Below are 18,118 nucleotides of genomic sequence, written 5' to 3' on the forward strand. Positions count from 1 at the left end.
GTGATGGTACATGAATGAGGCTTTGACCTCCATCTCCGTAGGCCACCATTACACACAAAGGTCACAAAGTCCCTCGGCTCACTCATCCGGGCGTACTCCGACCTTATCGGTTTATTCTCTATGCTCAAGCAACATGGGTTCTTTTCAACCGACTACCCTAGACCGTCAAGCACAGTCTGGTGTCTGCAACCGACTACCCTAGACCGTCAAGTACAGTCTGGTGTCTGCAAACATTGTTTGCATGGTATGGTCTACGAGGGACCACACTCCCACTGAGTTCATGATCCACTATATCAAATGTCTCATCACAATCACTCATAAGGCCTTTAAAGGCCACATAAACCCAACAAAACTTCCACTATAAGAGGTTGTTTTGATGCCCAAATATCATCAAATTGATAATCTCAACATTAAGATGCATGTACATGAGAAAAAAATGGATTCCAAGTTTTGAAAATAGTGTATCTTGTAACGTATTTTTGGACCGTCAATTTTCCAAATTTTCAAGTTTTCATAGATTTGCTCAATCTACATTATTTTTGAAGCTTTAAATTTTATAACTAAAGATGAAAAATATAAGTTAAGGTTATCACAAAACTTCCCAGTATTGAACTCATATTTCTCGACACTATTTGAAGGTGGGTTCTAATTTGATTGTTTAGAGCCATGACCCTATACAAACCGCACCAATATCAATAATGCTCAAATGGTATATAGAGCCAAGCAATCTTTTTCTTTAAGCATGTGTGTATATGTGTGTGTGTGTGAGAGAGAGAGAGAGAGAGAGAGAGAGAGAGAGAGAGAGAAAGAGAGAGAGAGAGAGGAAGTGGATAAGGAATGCTTAACTGTTGATTAGGGCAGAAAAAGATATTGACTATTGGATGCAAAACTTGTCATATGCCACAAGGGGATAAGCTCCAAAATCTATAAATTGGGACTAACTACACCATTATGAAGGATACAACAAAATCTGAGACTTCTTTGTCCTTCTATCTAGTTATCCATGTGTTCGACAATAAAAATTCTCTCTCCATATCTTTTTTATCTCTTTACCAATTTTAATAAATTTATTATTTTTATTATTTTTCAGCCCTCCATTGTGATAAAGGCCATGATGCCACAATGGAGTGAGTGGGAGCTTGAAGAATGAAGTCCCATGAATGACTACCTCCTTTCCTACAAGACATTTCATTTATGGAAGTTTTCATGCAAGTTATTATTGATTAAATAAATTTATATTTTATACTAAAAAAATATATAATAAGATTGTTTACCTTTATTGCAAGGAGGTCATAATTACCTTTGCCCTATAGATGTAAATTAAGCGGTTGGTGGGATATCATTATCTATGCTCAAAGTCCAAATGATTTATGTATTTGTTGAACTTTGTAATCCAACCAAGCACATTTGACAGTTAGGAGTGAACGTATCATCCTTGTACTAAAAGTAAATGGTCTTATGATATATAAACCCATTTATATTTAGATCTCCAACCGGCAAGTCATTTGGGTTTTATATATGAAAAAAGTTCATGTAAGGTATTAACCATATATACTAATAAAGGTAAGACGCGCCCCAAAACCCATGTGAAAAGGGTTGTTTTGACATTGGAAAATCTTTCAGTCGACCATATTGACTTCTAGATGCAAAAAGATTTCTATTTCTAAAATAGTACATTTTGTAACATATTATCTAGACTATGTATTTTCAAGATTTTAGAGTGTTTATACATCAATTTAATCTGCATTATATTTGAAGCTCAACATTTCACATTTAAGGTTTTCAGGCTAACGCAGAAATTTATAGGAGCACAACTGAAACTTCTGGTAGGAGTTAGGGTGCACTTTCTTTGCTTATTTAAGGTTGACTCCCGATACAAACATCGATAATATTCAACATTCGAGAATGTCCTTGAAACTCAATAGTGCAATGATTTCGTGGGTATTCCAGTTTGAATTAACCATTTTATGATTCTTTTGCAAAATCTTCTTACTCTCACAATCTCATAAATAATGGTATTAGGGAAGAACACACAATGACCATCGAAGAATAGAAATGAGTGTTGCCGTCCGTTTTTGTCATCTGACGGTATAGGAACCGTATGATGATGGGAAGTAGTTTGCTGCACTCATGCATACATATCTTGTGTGATGAAATTTTTATAAGGCCTATAAATAATATCTCACCTCAAATCCTCATCTTGGAAGCACTGTTGACAATGAAAATCTTATGGTAACTCTAAAATCAATTTCCAATACCGACAATAAAATTTAAAACTAAAAAAAATTACAAATCTTACGGTATTTGTGAATACTTATTTTTATGGTGAAATTGACGGTCTAGATAATTTGTTACAATATACACGATTTTTGAGCTTAAAATCTTAATTTTTTTCACAACTATAATATTCAAGTCCAGATGATTGATATAAAGGTTTTCCAATACTTGAATTACAAATTTTCAATAAATAAGAAAACACGGCTTTACTTATTGAAAAAGTATATAATAATACCATTTATCTTTGGTACAAGGTGGTCACAATTAATCTTGACCATTGGATGTGAAATTAGATGATTGCATTTATTCCATTGACCAAACTCAAACTTCAAGAGATATTTTTTCAAACTTTTGATATATCTAAACTATCAAATTTTACATGATATGATTGTACATAATTGTGAACATCTTGTATTAAAGATAAATGGCCTAATTGTATACCACCCCTCCCTTATTGATAAATGGTCTCTCTCATCGTATACAATCCCTCTTATTTTAATAGGGGCGTAGCCCTATTGAATCATTTTCCTATCTTGAAATATGTCGGCCCCACGCTCATGCGTTTCCATCTTATCTCATCTTATGGGAAAAAAAAAAATATCATTATTCCCCGCTTGCATTCTCCCCAAACCCCAACCTTACTCTCTCTATTTCTCAATTCTCTCTCTAAAGTGTGATCTTAGTCCCGTGAGATCCTCCTCCCTGTCTACTGCGCTTCTACTTTGGAGCAAATAAAACCCTTGGACGCTCGATATAACCCCGACGCTCAATAAAACCCTTGATATGCTTGCAGGAAAATGTGAGGGTGCTTTTTGCAGTGGTTCTTGAGGATCTCATGTATCATACCCCAAGGTGATTTTTAGGGTTTGCAGAAGTTTGCTTTGCTTGATTATCCAACAGTTTGCTTTGCTTGCTAATTCAGGTAAAGTAATGTAACGTTCTTCCTATTTTGATAACTGAAACTTCTTACGCATTTTCCTCTTGTTCACTGAAATTTTTTGGAGCGTGGTTTATGTTTTCTTTATGAAAGCTTCTCTGATTATTGTTGTTTGAAAGAAGTGCATACTTCGAAATCGCCAGGGTTTGCTTGGACATGGTATCAATTGCTTACTGTTTCTGTTCTAATATGTAATGCGGGTTTTTCTGATCTACGTATCCTTTCTTTTCATATGCATGCCTTTGAGTATGTTGTTCATTTTTCTCTTTTTTATTTTGGATTTTAGTTTATGTTGTTGTTTAATAATTAAAATTTCTATTTCTGGTGCTCTAGAAAGTGGGAAAAGCTCTGGATAGTTAAAGGACTATATGTTTGTTTTTAATATAATTTGCTTGGTTTTAGAGCATGTTCTTTACAAAAGACCAGTTCCTTTTTTCTTTTTCTATTATTTGAAAGGCAAGATAGTTCACTTTGCACTATGATCACCGCTCTGGGGGCCCTGTCTATTAACCAATCAGATGCCCTTACAATGTGAACTCCTCTCATCCACCTTTAGATGCCCTAGTTTTCCTTAAACCCTCCATTCATTATGTATGGCCACCATAGAGCTCTCAGGAATGGACGATTATCTTGATTCCCAAAAAATGATGGTTTAAATGAGTTCCTTTGGGTAAAGAAGGCAGAAATTTTTATACATGGTTTAAAATATTTTTAAAGTAGTTTTGGTTTTGGAGTTGATTGCTGCACACAGTATGCACTATTATAGTATTTTGGGAAGTTTGTGGGCAGTCAGGTCTTGATGGTATGGTAGTTTAGGGAAAGATTGTGTTCTATTTGTGCTTCATGAAATATATTAGGCCTTAGTGGAAACACTGTAAGGTATTTAAGTGTTTACATATTAGTAAGATGATTGCGAGGACTGGGACTCTTTCATAGAGAGAAGATTGAGAAAGAGAGTTACCCTGGGCTCCTAATTGGGTTTCAGGCTCATATTTGTGTTTGCACCTTCTGCCTTGGTCCTCCACCTTGGATTTGGGGCTTTTGGACAACTCACCTAGGGAAGTTGAGGTTCAGAGGTTTTCAAGAGAATGGAGTTAGACAGATGTGATAGTCCGCAAGAGGGAATGAATGGGAGATGGAGATGAGAATCCTTGTGAGAAAGGGAGAGAGTGAGACGAAGGTTATGAAATGTAGGATGCAGTGCAAGATGCTAGAGGTTTTTGACACACTAGGTGTGGCGTCATTTCCTATTTGCACATAAGTATAAAAGTTTCAAAGAAGTTATCGAAATTATAAGAATTACAAGGAATGGAATGAAGATTAATTTGTAAGAATACAAGGAATGACATCAAGCTTTGATTTATGTGATAATGGGTATTTTAATTTATTAATTGTCCCTAATATATATGCTGTTTGGGTTATCTATATAGTGACATAGGCATTTTCTATTTCTATTTTACAATATAATAAGCATGTAAAAAGGAATGATCTAATCACTTCATCTAGTTCAATAATAAAAAAAAAAGATATTTAATATGCAAACGACCTAACTAATGCTTAGGAATGATTGTGGCTCTGTCCATACAAAAATAGAATTATTTTGCTATTATCAAGTTATTAGACTTCTTAAAGGAAGCCGGGGATCGCTCCCCTTCTGCACTCAAGACTAGACTTTTGGCAAAGGAAAACCTCCAAAGTATTCTAAAGTGAGCCCTTCTGCACTCAAGACTAGACTTTTGGCAAAGGAAAACCTCCAAAGTATTCTAAAGTGAGAGGAGTTCTTTTGGCACTGGCACCCTAGGATTAAATGGCTTTGAGAGGGGGACCAGAATATCTCAAAATTGCAAATTGCCAAAAAAAGGGACATTCTATCCTCCACATTACGGACAATGGTTTAATTTACAAGGAGCAAGATGACATTTTCAGGGTTGTTATCGCTTCCTTTCAAAAGCTCTTTGCCGCTGAAAATGGCCCTCGACCTCAAATAGAAAATATCTCTCTTTTCAATCCATCTCATTACATAGTGGCTGACGACCTGAATGACCTTTTTCGACGGCAAGAGATTTTGAAAGCCGTTGTTGGTTTGAGGCAAGACAAAGCCCCACCCTGATTGTTTCCCTGTTTTCGTATTTAGCAAGGTTTGGGATGTCCTTGGCCTTGAAGTCCTAGCTTAAGGGGAGTGGTAAACAAAAATATAAATATTCATAACACTCATCCCTAAAGTAAAGGAGCCAATGAACTAAAGGATTTTAGATTGATGAGCCTTTTAAAGAGCTTTTATGGATCCTTACCAAGGTTCTTGCCTCGCGACTGTATCATGTCCTTAATCAAATTATTTCCCAAATCAAGGAGCCTTTGTCTTTGGTAGGAAAAATTGGATGGTGCACTCATAACGAACGAGTGTATCAATAGACAATCCCTCTCCAAAACATTGTGGCCATGTGGTCCCTTGTGTCTCTAGGTTGGTATGCTCCCAGATTTCTCCTTGTCCCCTGTGGCCCCACCATTTTTCATCTTCTCTATGCGGATTGCACTTTGGTGTTGCTTGATGCCTCCCTCCAAGAAGTCGATGATCTAGGCTATTCATTTAGTTGTTTGAATTAATGATGGGCCTAGAGGTTAACCTGCATAAATCTTATGGGCATTGCCAAGTCACCCTCCAAGTGTTAGCACGAAGGATTTGATAATCACCCTAGTAAATATTTAGGGTTCCTCCTCTATTTCGGTAAACCAAATACCTCCCCGTTGGATTCCATAGTCGAGAAATTCGAGAGGAAGTTGGGTGCGTTTAAGCACCGGTTCCTCTCTTTTTAGTGGCTGTATCATAGTTATCGGGGTCTCACAACTTGATGGCAATGCCGGTTATTCCACGTCCTTAGAGCTAGACCTTGGGTGGATCCCTCTCCCATATGGGAAATCACAATCCCAATTCCTCAGGGATCGGTCAATTTTAATCGCACCCATTTTATATTAATCTTTTATAGAAAACAAGGCTTAAATCCATATCCATTAAAAAAAGAAGTAATTATGCTACAAAATGATTAATGTTCTATATTTGTCAAATAGAAAAAATGCTTTTATGAGATAAGTCTTTTATCTTTAGAATTCATCACGCATCCAAAAAAGTTGGATGGAGCTTCCAAACATGTTGGATTGAGATTCCTAAAGTTCAAGATGTACCGACAAGGAGGCGGACTATATGGATCTTCTAGCCTACCATTATCCATACTTTTGATCTCAATCCACTCTGCTTCGACACCAGCACCTTCATTATCCTCATCAAACTCACCTTTGCAAGCATCCCGGTGATCCAAATGTCCTTTTTTTGCATGTCGGTTACCATGTCATAGAAATTTGAACTTCTCATACCAGATTTCCTGTGGAATGTATGTTCGAACTCGAACAAATTCCACCTAGTCTAGTGAGACCTAGTATGGAAACCCAGCTTCTCCTATGGCATAGGCTTTCGAAACCTCAAAATTGCTAACACAATGCTCTTCGGCAAATGGTGGTGGCATTAACCACTAATCAAGATCAATTATGGTGACAAGTGATATCCAATAGATATGATATGAATTGTTCTGGGTGGCTTCCAAAAGATCCATCGTCCTTAAGGGCTTCGGGTGCATGGCTAGTCATTAGCCAACTCAGTTTCAACTTTTCAGCTCTTGTACGCTTCCTTCCCGAATTTGGGAACCATACAAGATTCTAGGAATACCTCTAGCTTGGGGATCAAAGCCTTGATGTAGCCTTCCTTGCCATCTACAACATTGCTGTAAGTAGTGAGGCCTTGATTGTCGTATGCTTCTCTAGTGGCTTGGTATATAGTTTAGACTCCTATTTTATGCCCAAACCTCATTGAGACCAAAGCGCCTAGTTTATCTTCCTTCTTCTTCGGGTCAATGGTTTCTTCTTACCTTTCTTGGGTGCCGGTAAAATTGTTTGGATTCCTTCCCCTAATGGCTCTTTCTCGGTCTCTTCTTTCTCCAAAACCCTCACAACATCCACCCCCAATTCAGTGATTGTCAACGGAGATTGCTCTCCTCGGTTTCAATCTTGGTGCAAGATTTCTCTTGGCTTACCATTTTGCACAAAGTTCTATTAGTGAACCATATACTAAAGTGAGGCTTCCGTCTAGCCAATAGATGTGCCCTATGCGGTAACAAAGAGGATTCCAGTGGCCATGTCTTTTTGTTTTCCCCCCAGTCAGCCACGATATGAGCACATCTTGTGAATCTTTTTGGTCTGTTCTGAGTTACCACCCTCGGTGGACGACCTTTACAAACAATATTTTTCCCTTTTTTTATCGGCCTTTGGTAGCCTACTTTCGTGCCTCATCATCATCTAGGGGATTATTTGGTTTGGCTTGAAAGGAAGGAGCTTCAATGGGCTCATCATCTCATCTATCCACCATCATCCAAACGATCATCTCCACTATTATATTTTGGGCTCCCTCAAACAAACTTTTCAACTGTTATTCTACCTCGGATTTCCTCGCCAATTGGCATGATGTCGTCCTTTCGATCATAGTTGCTGGAGGCGGGAGTAGGAGCCGTCCAGAATTTGCCTATCATTTTTTCAACTAATAGTTTGATATAGAAAGATCTCCTCTTCCCCCTTGGTTGTCGCGTAATTTTATCGAAAAGATATTAGATCATGTGGAATACTTTCAAATCGGTCTTAATTCAGATAGGCTGATCAGGGACGCGTTGGAACAATAGCTGCTTAGTCTCATCCAGGAGTCCAATATCTTTGTACTGCTCTAGTGTCTTTGAAGAAAAGGAAAGAAGGGGGTCGATTTAGGCTCCTTCCCTTCCATAGCATACAACGTTGGTAGGTACTACAAGCCCTCTGTCCCACTCATCTAAGTAGCTCTCATTTGTTGAAGCGGAGCATATTGCTCTTTGGGCTCCGAGCGAGAAACTTCTCTTCTGGTTTTTTCACTGATCCCCATAAGGTGGAACCTCCTTAGGGTTAGGATCAACCGTACATTCAAAATAATTAATCCCCAGTTTTGGAATATAGTGAGAATTGCTCAGGTGCCTCACACTTCTTAAAGCAAACTTGGGCGATTTCAAGTCAGTTCACTATTTCTCTACCACTTATGCGAACCACAACCATGGAGATGGAAAGTAAAAATCGTGTATAGGTGGTCATTAGCTAGAAATTGACAAAAAGCAAAAAATAACGAAAGTTTTGAGGCAGATTTCTTGGCTCTGGTAAGGAGTACTCTCCCCTCTATCATCATCACTGACAATCCTTCATGTATTTAAACCTCCCCCAAATTTTGTATGGACCTCCCCATGTTGATGCTCAGTACCTAGTTTGTATCGATTTTTGTAATTATCCATTCTCAGTAGTGTGTTTTTGTTCTAATGAATAATCTGTATAATCTTACAGAATTAATACAATTTTCTTTACTTATCAAGATCCAAGGTTTTCATTGTTAATTTATTTTGTTACTTTGAATTTGAGTTTGATCTCATGGAGTGTGGGGAGTTTGTGGGAACCATTTATAATGGTTCTTATCTTCCCAGTGGAACATTAGACAGGGTCATGGTTATTGGGATCTCCCAACCTAGGTGGTGATCCCACTCTAGAATTTCACTCGGAAAAGGGATCTTCAGAGGATCTCGTTTTTTAAATTTTGGCATCTCTATCCTCACCTTAAATACCAAGATAACAACCAAAATGATATTTTCAAATCCGCTGGCAGTGCAACTGTGCTCTTAATATAGTTGACTTGTTTGCAAAGAGAACCGTATTTTAAAGAATATATGGAGTTGTAGACTATATATATGTACTCTTTAAGGTTAGGAGCAAGATCCCCCAAAATTAGGGATCTAGATTCCAAAAATCTGAGTTCGAGGTCCCCAAAAGGTTGGGATTGAGATACCTAACTTTTAGGGATCTCGATCCCTACACATGCATTGTACGGAAAATTCTCCCAACCTTAGGGATCTTCTAGCCTTTCATAATACCCCTCTCCTGATCCCTATCCCTATCCCGTGCTCGCTCTCCATCCCGATCCCGATCCGATTCCATCAACTATGAACAAGTAGGTTAGCCCAATATTGGTGTGAATTTGTCCAAAAGATATCACCACATACACAAACCAAATTCGCATGCATATATGCAGAGGCTCATGCAAGTTTGAGTTTATAGAAACCTTACTCAGAAAACTTGTGATGTGTTTGAGGTCACCAATATATAATGTTCTCACAAGCAACGTTTGACATCTAAGGCATCAATACACACTAAATCGGAGTGTGTTTTATTGCAGCATCGAATTGGATACAAGAAGAGATGACTTGCAGCCTAAAGTTCATTTCATTCATTTGGTGAAACAATACATGGGAAAAGTCATGCAGAAAGAACATTGTCTTTTGGGTTGAATTGGTGCAACCAATATTGAAGAGACCCTAAATAATAATAGGCCATCCTTATTTATACCATGCAGGAATAAGCATAAAGGTGCCCTGTTATAAGTATAAAAAATTCTATAAATATGCACCCATTATTTTAAATGGCTATATGTACTTTTCTTTCTTTCTTGAATTATATATATATAATTATTGAGAGCTTCAGATGCTCTTTTGAGTTTTATTACAGAACCAATTGTAAATTAAACCACAATTCATTGGGGACACACTCTGAATAGGCATCTTTTGTTGCCTGTGTACATTATCCAAGGTTTTGGATGCATAACCTCTACCTTTTATGGGGTAGATTTCTTAGTTTTATTTCATCTACATGCATAATAAGTTTTATTTCATTAACATGCATAGCTCTGTCTTTTGGTTCTATTTACAAACTCATGATTGATTTTTTTTGAGTTTGAAACTGGGTCTGCATGAGTAGTTTATATATGGATAAGGTGAGGCAAGATTTCATATTTAGAAGATTCTCTAAACTTGGTAGTCCATTAAGTTTGTGGGATAATGTTTTTGTGGCTGTTGGAATGGGAAAATTTGATGGAAACATGGTTTGGGGAAGATATAGTGACAGTGATGTGAAAATAGGTTGAAGTTTTAAACTGTCATGATTGAGGGAACATTTTGTCAAGTTGAGGAGCAGAAAATAACATCTATTAACTAAATTGGAACTTTTTTATACCTAAATATACAAAGGAACCATTGTAAGATTTCTGCCTTCCTATTTCTATAATCTAACTTTCAGTACTGTAGTTGTTGGAAACGAATCATTTTAAGAATAGGAAACACAAAATCACAGACAGCTAGAAGATTTCCACTATTGGAATCACCGTTGTACCATGTGTACTGCAAGAATTTAGATTCTTACTTTTTGGAAATCATGCTCCAACCCCAATGGAATTGATTCCTACCTATTTGGAATCACGCTCCAATCCAATTGGAATATAGATTCAATATTTTTTGGAATTGAATTGGAATCGAGATTCCCACCTTTAGGGCTTGTTTGGTTCATGCGTAACAGTTTTCATAAATAAACAGTTCCTTGTACAAGAGTTTTCCAATCCTATTTTTTCCCTATGTTTGGTTCACATGTCTGGAATTCTTGTGTACTCAGTTTCTTATGTTTGGTAACCCATGGCCCAGAATCTGGATTAATACGTATTTTTAACCATTCAATTGCAATATAGTTGATTTGATATCGACGTCCATTCCAGTAAGATGATTTTTTTTTTAAAATATTCAATCTATATAATGTTTAAAAAAATGGATGGTTTAAATCATAAGTTTGGTTCACTTCATTAAATTATACAAGCATCAAGCCTTGGTTAACTTATCCGTGCATTTTTTTTCTTCTTTTAATCTCTCTATCTTGCAAGATTAATGAAAAAATATTTGTAGTTCAAAATTTAACAATACTTTTTCCGTTCCAATGCATGAATACATCTTTAACGCATGGTGTCCATATAAGGAAACGGGCTTGGGTCAAGACGATAGAGGCTAGGTTTTCAAAGCCCAACATCTCAAGTTCCATTCCTACATAACCTTGTCAAAAAAAAAACTCATGATGTCCATTTCCAATCCTGAAATGCATAATAGAGGTACAAGTACAATAAAGAAAATGAAGAATGTAATACCATCACGACTACTACATGCTACACCCTATTTTGATATCGTTCCCACATTGCATTAGCAATTTCATCGCGTAACTCTGTAGCAACATCATCCCTGCTCTGATGAGAAGTTATTGTCTCTCGCACCATTTGATCAACACGTTCCAATGCAGCATTTTCAAACCTTGACTCGTCAACATTGACATCTTCTCTTGTCATCCAGATATAGTTATGTAATGTGCATGTTGCAATGATGATACTGACTTGAGTTTGAAATGGATAGCGAAATTGCTTCTGTTAGATTGGGAAGCATGCCTTCCATAGACCAAATGTGCGCTCAACAACATTATGTGGTGATGAGTTTCGATAATTAAATGGTTCATCTCTTGTCCTTGGATTATTACCACCTCGTTAATCCTGAAGATGGTAACGAGTTCCATGTTATGGCGTCATGAAGCCATGCATATTGGGGTAGCATGCATCTATGAGTTAGAATTTACGTAGAACAAATGCGACATGTACATCGATGAGTGCATTATAATAAATTTCATAATGGTACTATGCATGAAATCATGTTCGATATTACCTGGAGGTACTCTTAAAGGATTAGTAGAACTCTCTAATGCAGAGTATAAAACTTTAGTCTCCGAAGCAGATCCCTCCCATCCAGCAAGCACATATTGAAAAGTGATGTCAAATGAAACCGAAGCTAGTACATTCTGGGATATCTTACCCTTCCCTTTGCGGAATCGAGGAAATAAGCTGTGACATGTGTCCCATCAAGCGCTCCAACACAATCCTATCAATGTTATGCAAAGGCATATTGGATGAGGTAAAAATGCATTATTGAAATAACATGAAGTTTGTTGACAATTTTGATACCTTGACAAACTTAGCAAATCTGGTGTCTCTTGAGATAGAAAGATGAGTGGCGCCACTCAGGGGTAACCGATGCTCTCTTCCAAAGTGTAGTACTTCATTCAACACATTATTGAAATGTCTACCAATTGTTTCTCCAGAATGTTGATAGCTAATTTGCAACACCCTATTGGTGTGACTTTGTGTTGCAGTTTTCCAGAAAATTGCAACTTGTTCTTCCGATTATCACAAAGAAGGGACCTCTATCAAAAAATATCACGCAATTTGCAAAAGGTATTGACATCCATATGTAGTAGATCAAAGCAGCTTCTTCTATGTGCAGTCATTAGGTACTAAACAAAAGCAAACCCAGTTAGCGTTAAAGTGTGAACTTGAATAGGTCGCTTATCAATCACTTCTAGTATACGACATCCATGTACAAAGAGCTATGACAACAATGCTGCACAATTTTGATGGTTCCATGACAATATAGTTTCCTGCACTATTATAATTAAAAAAGAGATCCTTATATTTTCTTAGGGCTTTCTATGTCAATATAAACATCACACTCTATAAAAATAAGAAAATTCGCATAAAACGCAAGCATCTTTCAATAATAATAAAAATGGATGGAAGAGAAACATGGCATCTTTGAATGAAATAAAAGCATCAAATAAAGAGAAAATTAGTACATTATAAGAAAAGCCCCATAAAACAAAGGAAAAAGTTTGTATAAGGATGCTGCCTTATAATGTAGAACTACGGATGCCCCTCAAAAATCCATCGGAAAAGGTAGTTTTAATGTTGAAATACCCTTTGATTGATCATCTTGACATTGAGCTATATGACTATGAAAAATAAAAAGATTGTAAGTCTCAGAAATAATGCATTTTACAACATATTATCTACACCGTCCATTTTCAAGATTTTCATATGTTTATAGATCTACTTGATTTTAACTATTTTTGAAATTTAAAATTTTATAATTAGATATAAAAAAAATAGATTTTGATATAATCCTAAAAACATTTTACATCAAAATTATATACCACGATAAAATTTGAAGGTGCACCTTACCTCTACACCTATGGATGCATCCGTATTCAAACTGCACCCTAAAACAAAAGCACATCATTAAACGACTCCATCATAAATAGTCATTGATTAAATGCAAACAAGTCATTATAGCAAAATCCCCATAAAATAAAAGCACATCTTGAAAGTACTCCATCATAAGTAGTCATTGCTTAATCTTAAACAAGCCATTATAGAAAAATCCCAATAAAACACAAAAAACTATATCGTAGTATTAGTACATAGGAAAATCCCACAAACAAGACAATAATCACATTTTCTTGAATTCTCATTCTATCCAACCCCTATAATACTTTGACGACATAGCTAAAAACATGTTTTCTCTCCCAGGTTGCAGGGAGATATCTGCAGCCTTGTAAGCTACTTCAGCAGTGAATTCTTCACCATATGCACTATGGGTAATGATAGAAGTAGTGGCGGGGGTAGAAGCAGAGTTAGGGGTAGTGGCGCTCATTTGGCAGACTGCCTCAACCACCTTATCAAGTGTCTCGTATGCATGATTGAAAGCAATAGGTCGCTTCCCTTTACGAGATGTGAACTAGCAAAGCTTTTGGGCTTCCTAGTGGATGTTGGAGTCTTCACATTGCCACCTGAACTGGATTATGCATTCACGTCCTCCACCTAAGAAGCCGTCAGACATGCCAAGAATCTCTTCGTTTGGAGCATTATCCTCTACTTGTATGGTGCTCTCCTACAAAGGAGAATCATATCCAGTGCGACTGTTATTTCCATCTGCAGTTGAATCTCCAAAACATAGGTCCATGTCGTTATATCTGCGCACATGAGTTTTCCTAATCCTGGATACCCATTTGTGGCACTGCAAATGTAGCAGTAAGAATGTGTTATGAACCTAAACATTTATAAATATGAATACAATTGACTTGCTTAGAAGATTAGTGTTGTAGACTCACTGCTTGCCATTTGGTCGAAACAACCTCCTCTACTGTGACCAGCTTTTTGGCATCATTCCAACCAAAGCCAGATTTACCTTGGAAGAGGGATCTAACATGTTGAAATTTGGTCTTTAGTGTCCTCAATCTATTCCTTAGTCGTTCCTTATCAAAGCCATCCTTGTACTCATCTTACATTGCGTTTACCATATATTTCCAAGCATTTGGGGTGAAATTTCCTTGAATTTTTTGCTTTTCCTTTGACCTAGTTTACCATTACATCAAGAAAGAAGTTATCTCGACTGAGGGTCCAATAGTAGTTTTTGACTTTCTTGTCGGGCTCGGTGTCTTAAGAGGGGAGGCTGAGAATCCATACTTAAAAGGGAAACAGGTAGAGCTAGCCACATTTTTTTTTAGGATCTACTAAAGTTTTTAAAAAGATTCAATGAGTATTGTTTTCTATATTGGTATTAAACATAAGGGTTGGGGTATAAAATATCCATATGTATTTTGGATGGTTATGCAAAAAGAATAAAAAATTAACTTGAAGAATTAATTTGAACAATTCTCCCCTTGAACTGTTTTTTGAGTGTTTTTTAACTAAAATTTATTTTTCCTTTTATTGAAAAACTCCATTTTGACTCTCACAAGAAATCATATATAATGGTAACAGCTATCAAGGCATGTAGTGAAGATTCTTTTGCATGGATTAGTGTTGTTGATAATGCTAACAACTAGTAGGGCATCTAGTCAAGACTAAACACATGTAGCTTATGAACATCTAATAACATAAAATAAAATAGAGAAGGTAGACCCTCCTTTTAATAGCATAAAAGTTAGCATTGATATTTTTACTCTTTTGCAATTTTTCAAACGCCTGGTACAACATTTGATGTAAAAAAAAATTATTTCAAGAATATAGATAGATTTCTAAAAATTAAAAACCAGCATTGCATATCTAAGTTTATGCCCTTCAAATAAGCATTAACAAATAAAGAAATGAAAAAGGGCATCAATATCCAACAAAGCAAGATAATTATGTCACTATCAAACTGTTTATTATGAGATCATAATCAGAAAGCATATCAGCAAAAAAGAAATGGAAAATAATCCATATTCTTCTAAAGAGAAAAGCATTCAAAACGTGGCTTCAAAATTCATGGGAAATTTACTCATGAAGCATTCTAGTAGAATCTTTCTGGTTTAGGATAAAATTGAAAAAAAAATAAAATTCAACAAACTAATTGTGCAATTTCGTGACGATGAGCAAGCCCCACTATAAAAATCACATAATGCCTTATGCTAACTGCACCCTATATTTAAACTTCAAACACCCACAATTATGTCTCACTATATTTAAACTTCTAACTAGAGTATCGCACTGTATTTAAACTTCCAACTAGAGAGTATGGCATTCTGTAATTTTGATTTCCACATTTGGGTTGCGCATACAAACACCATGTTATTTATCCTTTCAAGGGATTGAAGAGACCAAAAAAATACTCAGGAAGCATTTGGGTAGAATCTTTCTAGTTTTAGGATAAAAATGAAAAACAAAAATTCCATTTCATGATGATGAACAAACCCCACTGTAAAAATCACAAAAGTGGATTCTATGGAACAACCAAAAATCAGCAAGAAATAAAAAAAAAAAAAAAAGAAAAAAAAAAAAATATAGCTAAAAAAAAAACCCATAAATTGTGCTTCTATACCCCGTAAAATAAGCCAAAAAAAAAAACGCAACAAATTTCCATGAGGAAATCATAGAAAAAAAATTTACATTCGGTGATGAAAAAGACCACCATTTAGAGGGAAAAACCAGGAAGATCACTAGAATAAAATTCATACCCTTGTTGAAGAAGAAGAGGTATTTTGTATGGGGGTTCGTATGAGGGAAACCCTATTTTGTTTGGTGAAGAATCTTTACACTATGATGAAGAAAAACTAGCAAAAAAATATAAAAGAATACCAGCAAAAAAAAAAACAAATTTACCTTGTTAAAGAAGATGAAAGCTTGCAAATGGATCCTCGCTTGAAGAAGGATGAGGTATCTTTTATGTGGCTTGTAAATGGATCTTTGCTTGTGGGTTTGTGAGAGAGAATGCAGAGGGTTGAGAGAGAGTGGTGAGGGAGGCTTTGTGAGAGAGAAGGCATGGCTTTGAGAGAGGGGCAGGGCTTTATGAGAAGGCAGAGCTTTGAAAGAGGGGCAGGGCTTTGTGAGAAGGCAGGTCACAGAGGGTTGTAAGAGAGGGCCGAGGGTTTTGTGAGAAAGCAGGGCTTTGAGAGAGGTGTGAGGGTTTTGTTTTTTGTGCCCTTTTTTGTGGCTCCAGCCCCTTGCGGTAAACCCAAATGAAAATATTGTTTGGGGTCCATCCGAGGAATGAATCCCTGGCAACTTACACCTCACCTTGTGGGGTGGGGATTTCTGTTCATATGATTTGCTCCTTGTGGTGGTAAAACCTTTTCCTATGGGACAAGTTTTCATTGATTTTACGCATTAACCAAACGTGGGTAACTGTATGTTTCATATGAAAGTTGCTTCATGATGCAAGTTTTCATAAGAACCAAATGAGCCCTTATGGAATCACCCAACTTCGAACCACAACAGGGAACAACAAGAAACAGGTTTCATAGGGCAAGAGATTTGAGGTTCTATTCTTAAGCAATAGTCTCTTTAAGTAATTGAATTTATTTATTGAGTATGCCTAGCTAGGGTTCCCCTACTATTGTAATCAAGATCCTTAATGGTCCTAAACAAGGATTCTCCTAGCATTGAAATTGATGTATTGAATGGCCTTACTGAGGTTCTAGATTGAATAAAGATTAATATATCCATTTTGGTTTCTCAGAATTTAGGAATGATGTTAATTACAGTTCACAGACAGCCATAGAGTTCTTTAACAATGAGTATGAAATAGCATAATGTTTCACTAGTCCATTGGGAAGTCGTATTTGTGTTTATGAAACATACAAATATTATCTTATTCATACTTGAAAGTGAGATTTTGTTTTTGATATATATATATAGGAAGATATTACAAAATACCTATAGGTGAAAATGAACAGTGATTTCGCCTACCCTCATCACCATCCAAACTTCATCGCACGGTCACAGTTGTCAGGTAGTGTTTCAATTTTCATTGTTTTTTTATTATTCAGAATGATCTGAAATTTGGAGCATGTGTATATCTTAGTGAGCTGCACTTAATAAAATATAAAAATAATAATTTGTAAAATATAAATTGATTAAAACACCCAAATAATTCTTTGGGGATATTTTGGTCAATTTATATTTTGTGAATTATTTTTTTCATATTTTTAGTAGGTGCGCCTCACAAAGATGTACGCATGCTCCAAATTTCAAGTAATTTGGATTTGTAGAAAAAAAATGAAAATTGAAACACTACCGGACAACTGTGACTGTGCGATGAAGTTTGGATGGTGATGAGGGTAGGCGAATCACTGTTCATTTCCGCCTATAGGCGTTGGGAAGAGTTTTCCATATATATATAATGTACTTGAAATGAGGCTTTGTTTGTCTCTATGATGATCTTTATTGTAATCTGTGGAAATTAAATTGAACCCAATACTCTTTCCGGATTCTCATAGTAGTCGGCAAGTTTTAGCACCAGCAGAAAAGCAAGTTTTGTAAGTGTCCCTGAATTTATTTTACAATATGCAGCATATGTGACATGATGACTGCTTTGTATGTGATTCCAAAAAATTGGATCAAGATTCTGTAGAGTTGGAAGTGAGATTCCATGTTAATCAAATCACAGTTTTGTGCACCTATAAACCACAATATTTGGTGTTGTGGAATCTAAATTCCAAAAAAATCGAATCAAGATTTAATAAATGTGGAATCGAGATTCCAAAATTTATGGAATTGGGTTCTATGAAAATTCCTTGATAGAATTGCTGAATTAGAATTATGAAGTAGAATCGCCTCTTGAGGTGAGAGATTCCAATAACTATGTCCAGAACGCTAATCGTAGTGGGTAGGAGGAGCTTAGGGCA

The 18,118-nt window shown here is 36.3% G+C and overlaps 1 protein-coding gene across 5 annotated transcripts in view; it reads left to right on the forward strand.

Annotated features, from left to right (window-relative positions):
• The first annotated feature begins 2,740 nt into the window (after nucleotides 1-2,740).
• The window catches only part of LOC18446356 (uncharacterized), a 48,689-nt gene continuing 33,311 nt past the window's right edge, over nucleotides 2,741-18,118 (forward strand). The window contains exon 1 of one of the 5 annotated variants that reach the window (XM_006856476.4): nucleotides 2,741-3,199. The gene's annotated coding sequence lies outside the window, so the exon portion shown is untranslated. The remainder of the gene's footprint in view (nucleotides 3,200-18,118) is intronic. The other 4 variants (XM_011629560.3, XM_020674928.2, XM_088855285.1 and 1 more) reach the window with 4 other exon arrangements.

This window comes from Amborella trichopoda, chromosome 13 (assembly GCF_054954075.1).
Source record: "Amborella trichopoda isolate Santa Cruz 75 chromosome 13, AtrichopodaSantaCruz75HAP2 v2.0, whole genome shotgun sequence".
NCBI lineage: Eukaryota > Viridiplantae > Streptophyta > Magnoliopsida > Amborellales > Amborellaceae > Amborella > Amborella trichopoda.